Source organism: Nyctereutes procyonoides, unplaced genomic scaffold (genome assembly GCF_905146905.1).
Source record: "Nyctereutes procyonoides isolate TBG_1078 unplaced genomic scaffold, NYPRO_anot_genome, whole genome shotgun sequence".
NCBI classification, from domain to species: Eukaryota; Metazoa; Chordata; class Mammalia; order Carnivora; family Canidae; genus Nyctereutes; species Nyctereutes procyonoides.
Genome location: NW_026575146.1, coordinates 21,124,641 through 21,142,725, shown reverse-complemented (window position 1 = coordinate 21,142,725; position 18,085 = coordinate 21,124,641).

Genomic DNA, 18,085 nt, shown 5'->3' with positions numbered 1-18,085 from the left:
GACCTGATCTCCTGTGTCAGCCCCTGGTTGATGCATAGATAGGGGTAGATCACCACAATCTGGGGCAAGCCGATTTTGTGATTTGTCATCTCAAAAGGGGAAGAGGTTTTAAGTTGAAAGAGAAAAAAAGGTAGGCAGCCTTTATATGGGACATTTACACGAACCTCAGTGGGGCCAGGCAACTTCCTTTCCAACTTCTCCTTGTTCTGGACTGCGCTGCCTGTTTACCACTTCACCGGAGGCCATGGAGATGCTACAAACATCTTGTTAAATAGAGGGTTTTGGGGGATGCCTGGATGGCTCAGCGGTTGAGCATCTGCCTTTAGCTCAGGGAGTGATCCCACAATCCCGAGATCAAGTCCCACGTCGGGCTCCCTGCATGAGCCTGCTTCTCCCTCTACCTGTGTCTCTGCCTCTCTGTGTGTGTGTCTCATGAATAAATAAATAAAATCTTTTAAAATAAATAGATAGATAAATAGACAGATAGTCTTAGTTTGACAGAACACACGAAGATGCCTCTGGCCGTCAGACAAATACATTTCAGAGAAATGAATGGACTCTCACACTGGGCTATATTACTTTTGATTTCCTTGTAATGTTGGAAGGCCCCCTCAGTTAAAATATTAAAGAGTACAGGCCTAGGACATGGAGGTTAATTATACACGGGACACGGGAGACGTGAGTGCCGCGGATCGGTTCTCAGGTCTCGACTGGAACACGATGCCATGGAATGTAACAACCCTTGGGATCAGATGAGTATCTGAATCTTGACTCAACTGCTCGTTGACCGGGCTTCCATCTCCTCTGGTGTGAAGTAGGGGGACACAGCCCCTCACGGGGACACAGGGACATGCAATGGGTGGTACAAATTGAAGAGCTACAAGGCGGAAGAGCAGATAGGTCATGCCCTGGCCATCTGAAGAGGTGGATGGCCCGTGTCTGAGTGTTACTGCGATCCAACTTGTCAAGACCAGAGAGGCCTCCAGCCAACAATGGAACCATGGCTCCAGGCCACTGCTGCTGACTTTTGGGAACCAACTCTTCAGAAAGCTGGTATGAAAATTACTCATTCGGGTATAAGGTTGGCAGAAACACTGTGTCGGTCAGTGCTTTACATACAAGAACCCCCAAAATGGAGGAAGTGGGTATGGAGGAACAAGAAAAGAAGGAAAAAAAAACCCAGCCACAGAAGTGGGGTGGCTGCCCCTCTTCCTGCCACCTGGAGGAAAGACACACCTCGTTAAGGAGATGCTGGGCTTTCTATTATTTTGATTATTTGGCAGAGCCTAACCCCACCTCTCACCCCCCAGTGGAAGAGAGAAAATCCTCTCCTTGCTGTTCCCCAAAGGGAAGGCGCTGAATCCAGGAAGGGGCCACCCACTCCGGTTTCCAAGCAGCACTGTCCTGCCCACGCACCCGCCACACACACACACACTTGCCAAGGAGCCCGTCTCCATCCAGGGCTTCTAGCACTACCGTGCCCCCTCCCACATTTCCCGTCCATCTTCTGACCCCTGTTCTTGGTGACTTGGCCCAACACTAAGGGTTACATCTCCTCCATCTTCACCTCTAGACCACAGCCATGGTTGACTCAGGAGTGCTTGACCACCTTGTCTAACCAACGGAATATGCCGCACATGTGACCCCAAGCCACGTGGGTCCCTGGAGGGATGCTACTAGTCTGTGGCCTATGTCCAGAGGAGAGTGGGCAGTGGGATCATGCTGTGCTATAAACCACACAGAAGCCCACACCAAGGCTGGTGTGCTTGGCTGCCCATGACCCACAGTTTCTATGGGTCCCTGGTTCCTGGAGAGGAAGGCCTAGAGGCCTAGAGATTGTCAAGAATATGCAGTTGTTCCTGGTGATTCACAGTTCTCCACACAGACCCCCCAGGGAGGCAGCCTCTTGTTAACAAGACGGGTTTTCTTGGTGTTCATCCAGGCTCCTGACTTCTGTTCACTCACTTGCCACTGGCCATCCCTGAGTCAACTCAGAGAACTTCCCGGAGGATGACCACACACACCACTGCAGGACACGCATCCACAGGTGCCATGTCTTAGGCACACCTAAGACAGGTGTGGGCATCACACTTCTCAGGCATGGCATCCAGAAAGTTCAACTTTTTAAGGAATACTCAAGAAGTTCTGACATTAGCTAGATTTGAGAACCACTCAATTTTTAAAAAGATTTTATTTATTCATGAGAGACACAGAGAGACAGAGACATAGGCAGAGGGAGAAGCAGGCTCCCTGAGGGGAGCCTGATGTGGGATTTGATCCCTGGACCCTGGGATCACATCCTGAGCCAAAGGCAGACGCTCAACCACTGAGCCACCCAGGCGTCCCCAAGAATCACTGAATTAAATGATAAAAAGTCTTTTTTCCCCTCAACTCTGAGTCTCAAATGACACTTGCCTTGCTTAAACCTTTCCAGGTATAACAATGTTCATTGTTGATATTACCAACTGATCTGAAATTACTACTTTAAACCTAAAACCAATCCAAAAATTTCAAAATATTCTCATACTTTAGCAGTTGACATTTACATAACACTTCCAGCTTCTCCCTCCCATCCCGCTATAATTATTTCCATGTATCCTGCATCTCCAGACATTAGAAAATCCATTTGCTATTTTTGCTTTAGTCAATAATCTTTTTTAAAAAAATAATGATCAGAGAACCATTTTTAATATCTACTTTATTTTTACTATTTCTGGTGCTTCCTAGTTCTTTGTGTAGATCCAAATTTTTATCGAAGCAATTTTCCTACAACTCAGAGAACTTCCTTCCACACTACTTGTGCCACACGGCCCTGTTGACAATGAGTAATCTCAGGTTTTGTCTGAAAAGCTTTCATTTTTTGCCTTCAATTTGAAAAATACTCTTACTGGATATAGAATTCTGGGTTAATGGATTTTTTTCCTTTCAGTACTTTAAAGGCATCACCTCATTATCCTCTAGCTTGCATAGTATCTGATGAGAAATCTATCCTATCTATATCCAATAGCTTTTCCCCCTCTGGATGCATTCTCTTTAAATTTTTAAGTTTTGTTAAATCAAGTTGATTTTTTAAAAGTAAGCTCCATGACCAACGTGGGGCTCAAACTCATGACTCCAAGATCAAGAGTCCCACACTCTACCAAATGAGCCAGCCAGGCACCCCTACCTTCTGGATGCATTCTATATTCTCTCTCTCTCTCTCGCTCTCTCTCTCTCTCTCGGTTTTTAACAGTTTTATTATGGCATGTATAGGTGAGTTTTTATTTTACTTGGGTTGGTTTTTTGTTTCGTTGGTTAGTTGGCTTTGGTTTTGGGTTTTTTGTTGTTGTTGTTCTGTTTTGTTCTGGGATTTTTATACATATACTGTTAAGGTTCTCTGAACTTCATGGCTCTGAGGTTTGCTGTCTTGCATTATTTTTGAAAAATTCTTGGCCATGATCTCTTTAGTTTTTATGTTGTATTCTTTCTCTTCTATTCTGGACATCCAGTCACATGTATGTTAGATCACTTTACATTGTCCCATGACTCTCAGATACCTTGTTTGCTGTTGTCACTCTTGTATTCTGTCTGTGTATCAGTTTTTATGATTCTGTTGTTCTGTCTTCAAGTTCATCCATCTTTCTCGAACTGAGAGTAGTCCACTGACACACCTGCCAGAGGAATTCCTTGTGTCTTTATCAGTTTCTATTTGTGGCATTCTTATTTGTCACTTTCTTACTGATTCTACCTTTCAGTGAAAATGCTCTCTCTGTTCATTGCTATCTACCTCTCCTTCTAGATAATTCAGCATTCGTTTACGGTTACACCGTAAATCCCTGTCTTAGAGCACCAGCACCTGGGTCACTTCCAGTTCCAGTTCTGGTGATTGCTTTATCTGTTGCTAATTAGTTGTTTTTGTTTTTGTTTTCCTTTGCTTTGCTTTTTTAAACATCAACTTTTGATCAGCTGCTGAAAATCATGCATAAATAGTGGAGACTGAAGGAAGTGGTTTCTATGCTCATTAAAAAAAAAACAACTCATTTTGTGTGGGGGGGGTTGTGTGGGGCAAGATAGTTGTTGATCAGTTAGATGTTGAACTGGGTTTGAGTTTCACTTTGGTTTAAATCATTACCTTCAAAGCACCACAGGCTCCAGAACCCTGCAGAGATGGGCTGCCTCGCGCACAGGGCTGGGGTGCTGGAGGGTTTCCCTGGGTCCCTGCTCCAACCCCCACTTGCAGCCTTGCCTGGGAGCTCAGAAGCTCCTGCCACTCAGGATCCCTCTCCTGCTAGGCACCTCCCTCAGAAATAGGGAACTCTTGCTTGTTAGTCCTACGCAGCTCCTGGTGGTGGAAGTAGGGATTTCCTGATGCTGTTAGGCAAACCCTGTGAATCTGGGCCTTGGGAGGAAGGTCTCATAAGCATTCCTGCTCTTCTTTCCCATAGAAACCAATCTCAGCCTTGTATTTGTGGTTGGTCTTGGGAGGAACAGCATTCCCTGTCGGTTTCTCTGCTGCACTGGGTTTTGGGGTTTGTCCTGGGATGAGAAGCATGATTGTCCTTCTCTCCATAGTTCAAGGCTTTTGCTCACTGGCAGAGAAGGATGATGGGGAGTTTGTGTCTGTTTATTTCACAAGAGCCACGATGACCTCATACGAGCCTGTGCCACTGGGTGGGGGGCCTCTTTCAAGGCCTCTGCCCCACCCCCAGACTCTCTTGGGCAGGCCCATAGAAAAGAGCCTACAAGCAAGTACAAACCTTCCTGCATCCTAGGCCTCCTGCTATTTGAACCTGACCTGCTGGCCCAGGTTTGGTCCATAAGGATTCTTTAAAACTGGCTGCTTTGTCCTTACCTACAGTATGGCAGCCACCACTTTCTCCTTTCTATGCCAGGTTTGGCCTAGTTCATGTGTCCCAACTCCTTTCAATGGGGCTTTCCTTTCTTTGGAATTAAGCCCATGTAGTTGTCTTGCAGATGAAGCTCTTTGAAAGTCTCAAGAAAAGCTGTGAGTTGGTGGGTGACCTGGAGTTCTCTCTCTTTTTTAAAGATTTTATTTATTTATTTACTTACTTACTTACTTACTTATTTACTTATTTATTTGAGAGAGAGAGTGAGAGCGTGAGCTGGGGGAGGGGCAGAGGGAGAGGAAGAAGCAGAGTCCCCAATGAGCAAGGAGCCCAATGCAGGGCTTGATCCCAGGACCCTGAGATCATGACCTGAGCTAAAGGCAGATGCTCCACCGACTAAGCCACCCAGGTGCTCCGACCTGGAGTTTTCTTATAGCCAGGATGAGAGTTATTCTCTTCTGAGATTTCCTACATGGTAGCAGGAAGCAGATGTACAGTGGTTGGCATTTAACACTAAACACTTGTGTGACTCTGGGGGCTGTGGCCAAAACACTGATCTCCTTCATATAAGAAACTCACATTTTAAGAATGTGTCCATTTCCTCATCCTTGGGGCTGGGTGAAACCCAGAAGAGCCCTAACTAGGCCAAGGAGGTGGCACACCAAGGTCACGGCTGAGTGGAGCAGGGAAGGTGTGCAGAGTCGCCTCATGAGAGCAAGCTAGACCATGTCCCAGGTTGACCAGAGGCTGAAACTGGGGCTGTCTCTCTAAATGGAAATATGGTCTATATGAAGCTGTTGTCTCTTCCTTAAATGTTTTGTTATCAGCATCTCAGCGACACAAATTATGTATTAAACACTGAATTGCTATTAGGAGCAATTATATTCAGGTTTTTATTTAGAGATAAGATCACTTCTCCAGGCTCCAAATCTAGATCTTGATTTCATCATTGGTTCCTAGAAAAAGCTATTCCTAAAACCCATTTTAAATTCAACCATAAAATGATGTATCTTATTTTGAATTTCTCCTGGGAATCAAAAAGTGTCATCTCTTCTGATATCCTATCAGCACAGGCTTTCACTGAACGTTGATACCATTTTACAGGTAAGTAGAAATGGTGGATCAAGTGCCTTGCATTTCTATTAAGTCTAAGGGATAAAAATTGGCATTCATCAATATTTCCAGCTCTCTGCCTTCTGAGTATAGTTGGAGTAGATTGCACTCCTCCATGCATCATCACTCCCAGTTAGGAGCAGCTCCGTGACTTGCTTTGGGTCATACAATGGGACCAGAGGAAAAAGATTGAAATCTGGGCGAGGCCTTTAAGTCTTGTGGACTGTGCCCTGTTCCCTGTACATTTGGGAGTGCCTCGGACAGAGGACAGTGGGGGACAGACCTGGGACAGACACATGACATGGGTAAAAAGTGGGACTATTTGTTAATATAGCAGAATCCAGCCTACCCTGACTAATGTGTCTGGTTTATCTTAAGGGACAGGTTTGGAAAACTCTAAAGGTAAACAAAGATTTCACTAAAGAGAAATGACCCTAAAAATGTTTTAAACTCTTAGAACTCTTCCTCAAGAAACATGTTTCAATGGCTCTAAAGCTACATAAATGCTGGGGTCACTTTATTCCTTCCAAAACACTGATCTCCTTCATATAAGAAACTCACATTTTAAGAATGTGTCCATTTCCTCATCCTTGGGGCTGGGTGAAATCCAGAAGAGCCCTAACTAGGCCAAGGAGGTGGCACACCAAGGTCACGGCTGAGTGGAGCAGGGAAGGTGTTCCTTGCCTTTGCTCAGGGAGTGGGTTCCATTTCCTAAGTGGCATCACAAAGATTGTATTCACAATTCTAGCTAACGTGCATGAGACCCTACTGTGTGCCAAGCACTCTGCCTGGATTATCTACCTCCCACACACCTATGAGGAAATGTGATGGATCAAGAAAGAGGAAGTGAGAGCAGAGATGAAATGTGCTGGAGGTTTCAGAGCCAGGAAGCCATGAAACTGGGACCAGAACCCAGGTCCACCTTATGCACTTAATAAATAGAGTACTTATGACACGTGGGTCTATTTCCACACCCACATCCTGTGTCTGGAAGGTGGAACATCTGGAGACCCTGGCTTCATACTGGTGATCCCACAGGTCATTGTTAATATCCACATATGTTGCTTAGGAACAGTAGGTCTTAGCAAGACCTGGTTCCCCTAGAAATCTGAGACACATTGGAAGCCACAGGGGTAAGGAAGAGGACAGTGAATTAATACAGAGGGCCTGCTGAGTCCTGGATGCCACTTTTCTGTTTAATGCTCAGAAGCTTTATGCAAAGTAGCTGCTGTCTCTGTCTTACAGATGCAGAAACCCAGATTGGAGAGAGGTTATGTAACAGGGCCCTGATATATCTAGTCAGCATCAGAACTAGATTTCGGTTCAAAATCTGTCCTTTATGTAGGCCATGCTCTTTCCCCATAACACAGTGAGGAGACACAGAAAAGGCAGGAATCTCTGGAAATCACTAGGAAAATCATATGCCTGGACAGCTGCACGATGAAGAATGAGACCATGGAACACCAGAGAAGTGCTGAAGGAAGCCCACCTGCCACCCATCCCTGGGGGCAAGCCCAGGCCAGAGGGAAGGTGTCTTGTTTCCCTCTTGGACCTGAATCAAACTACCTGAGTGTCCAGGTCCTTTAAAGGAGAAATTATAATTCAACTGCTTTTTTGATCAATGGGTGGGTGAGGTTCTTTTTCCAGAGAGGAAAGCCAATGGACCCAATGACCAGTTTACCCACCAAATCCATTCTGCCCTTCTCTGTCTGGACACATGGGCACTAAGCAGGAGAACCAACTTGATTTATAGAATACTTACTTTTAATTTTATTAATTAATTAAATTTAATTAAAACCCAAAGAATGATTACTGTAGTTTTGATAAAAACTATCCAAAATTTTAAGGTAAGAAATCTATTAACTAGGATTTGTGAAATGCACGTCTCAATTTTTTCACTTTAAAAGAGTTAGCAGAAAAAAAAAAAAAGTGTTCTAGGTAAATGCCAGGTGGGGGAGGGCAGGGAAACAGGTCTTAATTCTGAGTCATTGACTTTCCTCTTCCCTTCTGGAACTGTCTCAAAAAATTGGCAAAAGTAGAGGTTTTCAAGGCTACCTCACCATCCTGAGCAAAGTCTGAGATGGACTGATTGCTCTGAGACATGTTTCACAGCAGCAAGAGATGGAGTCCAGCCAGATGGTCCTGTTATCCCACTGTTCTAATAACTTGCAATGTTCATCCGTGTCCAATGTCATTTGCTTGCCTCCAACTTCATGTTGAAAGTGGGACTATTTTGCTGTCCCCATAGCCCAACCCAAACTACTGCCCCTCCCTATCCACCCAACCCCGGGCATGGTTCACATGGTTTCAAGGAGGAGGAGCAAGGGAGGTACCCTGCCCACAGCTGGAGTCTGGATACTGGCCAGGTAACTCCCTCAGAAAGGGGAGGGTGTTTTTGCCCCTTTAGACAAGTCCCACTCTGCAGAAATGGACCAATGTTGCTACCTAAATATAATTCTCTTCTCTCTTTGGACAAATGTTCAGTGGGGACATTAAATATCTTCACTGTGTCAGAAAGAAAAGAAAAGGAAAAAAAAAGAAGGAAGAAAGAAAGAAACATAGATTCCTTTCCTTTCTCTACTAGAAAGGTTAATGAACCAGATTTTTCTAGAAACAAAGAGAATTTCCACAGGAATTTCAGAAACACCCTCATCTCATATACACAATGCACAATATGTGTGTCATTTGTCTTTGGGGAAGAAGTACACAGAAATAAAAGTTTACTAAAACCGTTTTTTTCTAAAATAAAAAATACATATATTACATAATGAAAGCAGAAAATCATCTAAGAGTCTCACATAAGAAATAACAGACTTTGAACATATATTATCTCAATTTAATATACATGAACTGATGAAATAGGTCCAGTTATCCCCATTTTTGAGGTGATCAAACAGAAATAAAACCAGTAGACTATGTACATACACCGTCTATAAGTCCATTTCCTCTGAATCTGGTTCTGGAGTTTGAAATCCATAGGACAGACAGGAATATAAAACCATCTGGATATAGAGCTTCCTTCCTTTGAAAGGTTTTTAGCTACAAATTTATTTTCTCTAACAGACTTAGGATCATTCAAGTCATGTAATTCCTCCCTGAGTGAATTTTGATGTTTGTGTCTTTTAAGGATTTTTTCCATTTATCTAAGTCGTCAATTTTATGTGTATAGCATTGTTTGTGATATTCCTTTATTATTCTTTTTTTAAACATTTTTTTAAATTTATGATAGTCACAGAGAGAGAAAGAGACATAGGCAGAGGGAGAAGCAGGCTCCATGCACCGGGAGCCTGACGTGGGATTCGATCCTGGGTCTCCGGGATCGCGCCCTGGGCCAAAGGCAGGCGCCAAACTGCTGCGCCACCCAGGGATCCCCTTTTATTATTCTTTTAATGTATGTAAGGTCTACAACGACATCCTATATTTTATTCATTATATTAACAATTTGTGTCTCCTTTTTTCTTGCTAGAGCTTAATGAATTGTATTGATACTTTCTTTTTTTTTTGTATTGATATTTTTAAGATAAACTTTTGGTTTCTTTGATTCTGTTTTCAATTTCATTGATTTTGACTTTCATCATCTTTTTATTTATTTTCTCTCCTTATAGCCTCTTAAGGTAGAAGTTTGGATTACTGATTTGAGACCTTTTTTATTTTTATTTAGTTATGTTATAAAGATTTTATTTATTTATTCATGAGAGACACAGAGAGAGGCAGAGACATAGGCAGAGGGAGAAACAGGCTTCCCTCAGGGAGCCCGATGTGGGACTTGATCCTAGGACCACGGGATCACGACCTGAGCTGAAGGCAGACACTTAACTGCTGAGCCACCCAGGCATCCCAAGCCCTTTCTTCCCCCCGCCCCTTTCTTTTTTATATCAGCTCTGAAGGCTGTAAGTTTCCTTCTAAGTACTGCTTTTATGGCTGCTTTCTAAGCATCCATATGTTTTTGTTATATTGTATTTTCATTTTCATTCAGCTCAAAATATTTTATAACATCTCTCAGGATTCTCTCTTTATTCATGGACTATAGAAATGTACTGTTTAATTTCTGAGAGCTTAGAGTTTCTTGTGAAACCCCAAGAATATTACCTCATAATAATATTTATTTTAAGTAGTTCTAATTTAGGGGATCCTGGATGGCTCAGTGGTTTAGCGCCTGCCTTGAGTCCCGGGATCAAGTCCCACATCAGGTTCCCTGCATGGAACCTCCTTCTTCCTCTGCCTGTGTCTCTGCCTCTCTCTCTCTCTCTCTCATGAATAAGTAAATAAAATCTTTTTTAAAAAAGTTCTAATTTAATACCATTACGGCCAGAAACATATTCGTATCATTTCAGTTCCATTAAATTAAGAGCTTTTTTTTTAATAATATAAGATATGGTTTATTTATGTGACTGTTCCTTGTGTACTTGAAAAGAATGCTTATTCTGCTATTGTTGGGTGGAGTATTTTACAAATGTCAATTAGATCTTATTGAATGATGATGTTGTTTGGTTCTTCTATATCCTTACTAGTTAGTCTGTTTGTTAATTCTATCAATTACTGAGACAGGAATGTTGAAATTTCCAACTACTACTGTACAATTGTCTTTTAATTGTTTCAGTTTTTTCTTTCCAGTTTTTGTTTTGTATGTTTTGAAGTTCTGTCATTAGTGTTTTGGTGAATTGACACTCATAATGTTATGTCAGTCTTTATCTCTGGTGATTATCTTTACTCTATGGTCTATTTTATCCAGCTCTGATACAGCCACTCCAGCTTTCTTCTGATTTGTGTTTACAGAGTCTATCTCTTTCCATGCTTCTTCTTTTTTGTTTTTTAACAGCGTTAGGGGCGCCTGGGTGGCTCAGTGGTTGAGCATCTGCCTTTGGCTCAGGGCGTGGCCCCGGAGTCCTGGAATCGAGTCCCACGGTCAGACTCCACGCATGGAGCCTGCTTCTCCCTCTGCCTGTGTCTCTGCCTCTCTCTGTGTCTCTCATGAATAAATAAATAAAATCTTTTTTAAAAAACAGTTTTATTGGAAATAATTCACATTCCATACAATTCATCTCTCTGTTTTTAAGGTTTTATTTATTTATTCAGGTGAGACAGGGAGAGAGAGGCAGAGACATAGGCAGAAGGAGAAGCAGGCTTCCTGCATGGAGCCTGATGCAGGACTTGTTCCCAGAACTCCAGGATCACGCCCTGAGCTGAAGGCAGACACTCAACCACTGAGCCATCCAGGCGTCCCAGAATTCATCTCTTTAAAGTATACAATTCAGTAGGTTTAGGATATTTATAAATGTGTGCATCCATCACCAGTCAATTTTAGAATATTTTCACCACCTTGAAAAGAAAAAGAAATTCCATGCCCTTAAGCTTTCAACCGCTTATCCCCAGCCCACCCCCTGCCACACCACCCCCAAGAAGCAATCACTAATTTACTTTCTTTTTATACAGATTTACCTGTGCTGGACTTTCATATGAATGGAATCATATAGCACGTGGACTTTGTGAATGGCTTTTACACTTAAGTTATGTTTTCAAATTTCATCCAAGTTACAGCATGTATCAGGATTTCATTTCTTTTTTGTGACCAAATAATATTCCATTGTATGGATAGATCACATTTATTTATCCATTCATCCATGATTAGCCATTTGTGTTGTTTCCACCTTTGGTTATCATGGATAATGCTGCTATGAATATCCATGTACATGTTGTTGTGTAAACATGTTTTCACTTCTCATGGGTGTATACCAAGGAGTGGAATTGCCTGATCATAGGATAACTCTGTCTTTGATCATTTGAATAACTGCCAGCCTGTCTTCCAAAGCAACTGCACAATTTTGCATTCCTACCAGTGGTGTATGAGAGTTCCCATTTCTCCATATCCTCACCAACATTTTGTTATTATTTAACTTCTTTATTCTAGCCATCCTAGTAGATAAGAAGTGATATCACTGTGATTGTGATTTGCATTTCCCTGACAATTAGTGATGATGAGCATTTTTTCATGTACCTGCTGGCCATCTGTAGACATCTTCTTTGGGAAAATACCTATTCAGCTTCTCTGCCCATTTTTTAGATCAATTGTTTGGGGTTTTCTTTTTGCTATTGAGTTGTAAAAGTTCTTCTGTATTTTTTATATATCCCTTTATCAGATAAATGTGGTTTGCAAATGTTTTCTCCCATTCAGTATGTTGCCTTTTCATTTTGTTGATGGTTTCCTTTGCTACGCAGAAGCAAATATTTTTTCTGTACACACTCTCATCTCTGTCTGGTATTAAAATTATAAATATTAGCCTTTTGGGTATGATTCCAAAGTTCCATAATTCTGTTCTTTTTTTTTTTATTCTCTTCTCTCTCTGTTGTTGAAATTAGCTGGTTTTGCTGATCAGTCTTCAAGTTCACTGATTCATTCCTATGTCACCTTTGCTCTGCTACTGAACCCACCCAATGAGTCTTTTATTCATTTAACTTTTCAATTCTAATTTCTTTTTTTTTTAAGATTTTATTTATTTATTTATTTATGACAGACAGAGAGAGAGAGAGAGAGAGGCAGAGACACAAGCAGAGGGAGAAGCAGGCTCCATGCAGGGAGCCCAACGTGGGACTCGATCCCAGGTCTCCAGGATCAAACCCTGGGCCGAAGGTGGCGCTAAACTGCTTGGCCACCAGGGCTGCCCTCAATTCTAATTTCAACTTAGTTCTTGATGTCTTCTCTTTCTTTGCTGATAATTTCTATCTCTCAATTCATCTCAAGGAGTGTTATTACAATAGCTACTTTAAAGTCTTAGTCTAATAATTCCATCACCTGCACCATCTCATTATGTGCAACTGTTGATCATCTTTCCTGCGCAAGTTAAGATTTTAATGGTTTTGTCTGCAGTGCAAGTTTGGATTGTATCCAGGATACTTAAATAGTATAATCTTCTGGATATTGCTTCATTTTTTTTTCCAATTTGTTGAACTTCAGCTCCAAACCCCCATCTGCCTTTCATGGTTTGTGTTTCCAAAGCCAGGTCAGTTTTCAAAGACTTTGCAGTGCTAGTCACATCTTTCAAATGCATATGACACCCAGTGGCCAGTCTTGGGGTAGGGTGGTGGCTTCTCTCAGAGATCAGCACTCGATGTCTAGGGTATGATGTATAGGGTCAGATCCATGCATGCACAGCTCAGGGGTGCCCAAGACTCATAAACAATGTTGTGGGGTCATTTTCTGGGCCCCTCTCTGCAATCTCCCAGTATTTTCTGGCTCCCTGGTTTCCTTTCCAGTCCTTCTACCAGACAGCTGTAGTTTTCACCACCCACATCACTCCTCACTCCCTCTGACTGTGCTTATACCCAGGGCCAAGCTGCAGGAGTAGAGATAGAAAAAAAAAATTCATACAGGTTTATTCTACTCTCTGGGAACCTCATTTCTTCTCATCAGAGGAAAGAGTCCTCCCTCCTCCTTCATAGATGAGACAGCTGTGGGCCTCCACTGGTACTGCACAGAGGCTGGAGTCCAAGAGAAGCAAAGTTGGAGACAGCCACCCCCTGTCTGAGCACTGAGTGTCCCATTTCCCAGTCTTTGAGCCAGAAGTCAGGGGTTTTCACTGGCACTCTCTCTGTCCACACTCACTAAATCATCCCTTTCCTCACATCTGATGCCAGTCATTCTGTACAGAATTAACACAGCCTAGGTCATAAGAACCATTTCATTTTTAACTTAAGAGATTTTCTTTTCTTTTTGAACACATGAGGACAATATAACAACACTAAATACATTACTGAAAATTCACAAATCCATGACCCTAACCAAATCCATGACCCTAACCAAGTCCATGACCCTAACTAAATCCATGAACCTAATCAAGCCCATGACCCTAACCAAATCCATGACCCTAACCAACTCCATGATCCTAACTCACTCCATGACCCTAATCAAATCTGTGACCCTAACCAACATAATCCTAACCAACTCCATGACCCTAACCAACTCCTAACCAGCACTTCTCACACCATCTTCCTACATTTCTTGAGAGCTTGTTTGAAGGTTATAGCAGGGGAATGCAGCTACTGATATACCCTTGACCAAAAACGGTCCTCCTCTATCGGGGATGGTCGTCCTCTTCGACTGAGCACACAGTTGCAGGAGGGATGCACATGGAGCAGTGAGGGAGGGAGGAGACATCTGCCTAGCCAGCCAGATCGGCCAAATCAACACTGGCGATCAATGGGGTGACAGATGTCACAGCCAGATCGCCCTCACATCCCTTTCCTACATTTCTTAAGCATACAATATAACCTTCCAAATTTATCTTAGTTTCTTTTTCCAAAACTATTTATTGAATGCCTATTATGAGCCAGGCACTGGACCATGCTGGAGATACAAATATATCCTTTACCCCCTGCCATTGTGTTTATTTAGGAGGAAAATGGACAGAAAAGCCCAAGTAATATACATGATGGTAAGAGTTACCAAGGAAAAACACCAGGTGAGAATAGGTGGCTCAGTGGCAGCGACCATGTGTCCACATATTCCCTACTACATGAATTTGGTGTTAGTTTGTCAAGGTCTGTGTTTTTAAAGCACTATGAGAATTGAAAGAGATTACAGAGAGTTAGGAGGTTTTTAGAGAACTGATACATTTACGTCACTGAATCTTCTTTTTTTTATAATTTTTTAATTGGTGTTCAATTTGTCAACATATAGAATAACAACCAGTGCTCATCCCATCAAGTGCCCATCTCAGTGCCCGTCACCCAGTCACCCCCACCCCCCCCCCGCCCACCTCCCCTTCCACTACCCCTACTTCATTTCCCAGAGTTAGGAGTCTCTCATGTTCTGTCTCCCTTTCGGATATTTCCCACTTATTTTTTCTCCTTTCCCCTTTATTCCCTTTCACTATTTTTTATATTCCCCAAATGAATGAGACCATATAATGTTTGTCCTTCTCTGAATCTTCTTATCCAAACACATAATGTATCTATTTATTTAGATATTCCTGTGTCCTTTCTGGCTCGTACATTCTGTATGAGCAAGCCTGGCAAACCTGTTACAGTTAATCACACACAGTTTGTATGTTAGTGCAAATAGGGTTCTATCTGGTGAAATGCTTCTGATGTTGTTCTAATGCTGCCCACTTTACTACAGTGTTTGCTATGACTTTCCAATACATCTCTTTGACCTGCATTACAGTTTTTAAAGTAAATTAATTTTGTTATGACAAAAGAAAAAGTCCCACTCGGGTTCTTAGTATGATTATCACTTTGGGTGAGCAAGAACTAGTCTCAGTGATGTGGGAAAAGGAACACAAAAATGTAATATTTCACAGGTAGTTATTGCCATCCCTGACCACCCTCCACCTTATTTTTATTATTTCCTGCCAATGTGGTATTTTTACCTCTTCAAGCAATTCAGGAAAACTTATATTTGATCGACCCTCATGAATATTGGAATTTCTTTCTATCCATCACCTTTAGGAGTAAAGCAAACAAGAAAACAACTTCATAGAGGGATTTATTTTTATAAAATACCTAGCACAGGACAGGTGTCTCATGGTACTGAAAGCACGAATGAATGAATGTGACTTTTAAGGAATGCATGGGTACACACATTTTACGATTCTCATAAAATGAAAATTTATGTTAGCTGGGGTGTAGGTTATAATAGCTGCTGGAAGAGTCAACTTCAAAACCTCTGTGGCTTGGAGCACCTGGGTGGCTCAGTCCATCTAGAGATCAACTTTTGATTTCAGCTCAGGTCCTGATCTCAGGGTGGTGAGATTGAGCTCTGCATCAGACTCTGCAGTGGGCTAGAGCCTGCTTGGGACTCTCTCCCTCAGCCCCTCCCCTCCCCTCACCCCCTGCTGCTCCACAGTGCACTCACAAAAACAAAAAACATCTGTGACTTAACCCAGGAGAACTTCAGGGGGAGGTGCATCTGCTCCACACAGCCACTCAAGGGCCCAGGCTGCCCCCTCTGCTGGTCCCACCATTCTCTACAGCCTTTTAGGGTGACTCCAGAGGCCACCAACAAAGTAATAGCTGAAAGCGGCCACACTCCGACGTAGTGCTTTCCCTACAGCCCTGCAGCATTAGACAATAATTGACATTGAGCATGAGGATCCTGGATTAATGAGAAGTCCTAAATCACTGAAGAAAAAAGTTAAAAATCTGGATGCTCATTAAGATCAATTAACCTACATTTGTAAATACATTTTCCGTGTTGCAGCTTCCGATGCTTTCATGTAGAGAGGACACTCAGGCAGTGAGAGCACCCATGTGAGCAGGGCTCACCTCCCAGAGCGCGGCCGACTGAGGACAGGGCCCTGGGCAGCAGGGCGGCTATTACATAATCGCACACGCGCAGCGCACACAGCACTTCTGAAACCACAGAGGCCAAACCACAGTGGAAAATTCAGCTACTCTGGAAAGAAATAGCAAGATAATATTCTGCAAACTTTCCTACTCTGATATGCATTCTTATTAGGTGGCCTATATTTCTAGTGCTTTCTAGAGCCCACACGGTTAGAGAGGAGGGAGGCTCTATGAAGAGACGTGTGCAGTCATCATCATGTCACCATGGCTAAAACTGAGGACAGATGCTGCATCTGATGCCACACTTGGTGGGAAAGCAGCAGGAGTCCGGGCAGTGAGACCTGGGGAAGGCTGCGCATTTGGTCTCACACACAGGCCGTCAGTAATAGTGAGGTATTAATGCATCTCCCAGGACTGAAGATGCACGACTCCTTTTTCAATGCACAGGTAACCCCCTGAGAATTCTGAAGATCTTCATCGACTCAGTTTCTGAGGATCACTTGGGTTGGGGAGAAGACGCCACCTGCCAAAACAGCCTGTTAAGCATACCCATGTATGCCCCCCCACCTGCCTCCAGAGTCCAGGGTTCTCAGGGCTGGAGAGAAGCTGCTGGACTCGGTGTCCTGGACCAAGTCCCTGGGGAGATGACGGTACTGTGTCTGCAGCCACCTGCGAGGACGGGCGGTGCACGCTGGCTCCACCCGGGCACGTCATCCCTCGGCCCACCAGGTAAGAGTGGCCCTGAGGCCAGCAGCACAGAGCACCAAATGGCTCACCTGCCTCTTACCTAGGAAGCCCCTGACTCACCACCCAGTGTCCAGGTCCCCTCCTGCCGCTGCCCTGCGCTCCTCACCACGCTCCACCTTCCTCCTGTACCTGCTCTAGGCCTCATCTCTGCCCCTCTTCTCTCCACCTTTCCTTGCCCACAATGGGTCAACTGAATACTTACTTTTGTTCTTATAAAGTTGGTCAGTTAAACACTATTTCTAGGTTTTTTGAGCCCTCAATGTATATGCTCCCTGGGAAAAACATTTCAAGTTTCTCTGCTGCTTCTTAGGGCATACGCTGCCGAATGTTTTTATACATCCATGGCAATTAGGGTTTTTTTTAAAAAAAGAAATGGGAATAGCTCTAGTTAGCCCCTGCTGTCCCAGGGATACGAGTTGAACACACAAGCTAAGTAAATGGCGTAATTTTGCTTGTTGCCATCACTGGGCACATCATGTAGACAGACTTAGTTAAATACCTAAATATGAATAGAAAAACAAGTAGTTCTAGGCAGGGTTTTTGTTATTGTTGTTTTTTGGGGTTTTCTTTGTTGTTTTGTTTTGGTTTTTTTGTTTTTTTGTTTTTTGGTTTTTTTTTGCGTGGGTGGTGCTCTCAACACATTAAATACTTTTAGTTACCACTCTGACTTTGAGCACGATGACACCTGCCCCGAGGAGCACCCAGCCACCTGTCTCGAGCATCAACGTGTCCAGTTGATCGCGGAGTCCCACTGGTCCTCTTTACCAGCAGTGTTTTCCCTCACAGGTGGTCACACCCTGTAGGCAGCAGGCCGACCACTGCCTCGGACGAGGCTGGATTCAGGTGCACCTCAGAAACCGCCCTGAAAGCCCTAGAAGGTTAGGGTGGGTGCATTTTGTGCAGTAGCTTCCCCCAAAGAAGCAAGGGAGAATTCTTAGTTTTAAATCTTTACAGCTTGGTTATATGTTACAGGAAGGACAAATGGGGCTCCGGTCCCGTCCACAGCCCACAGGACACCCTGAACGCCCTGGACTCTACCTCCCAGGATGGAGACACGCAGCCGAGGGACCAGCACCCCCAGTTGATGGGAGAGGCAGGGTCCAGAGAAGTAGGCACGC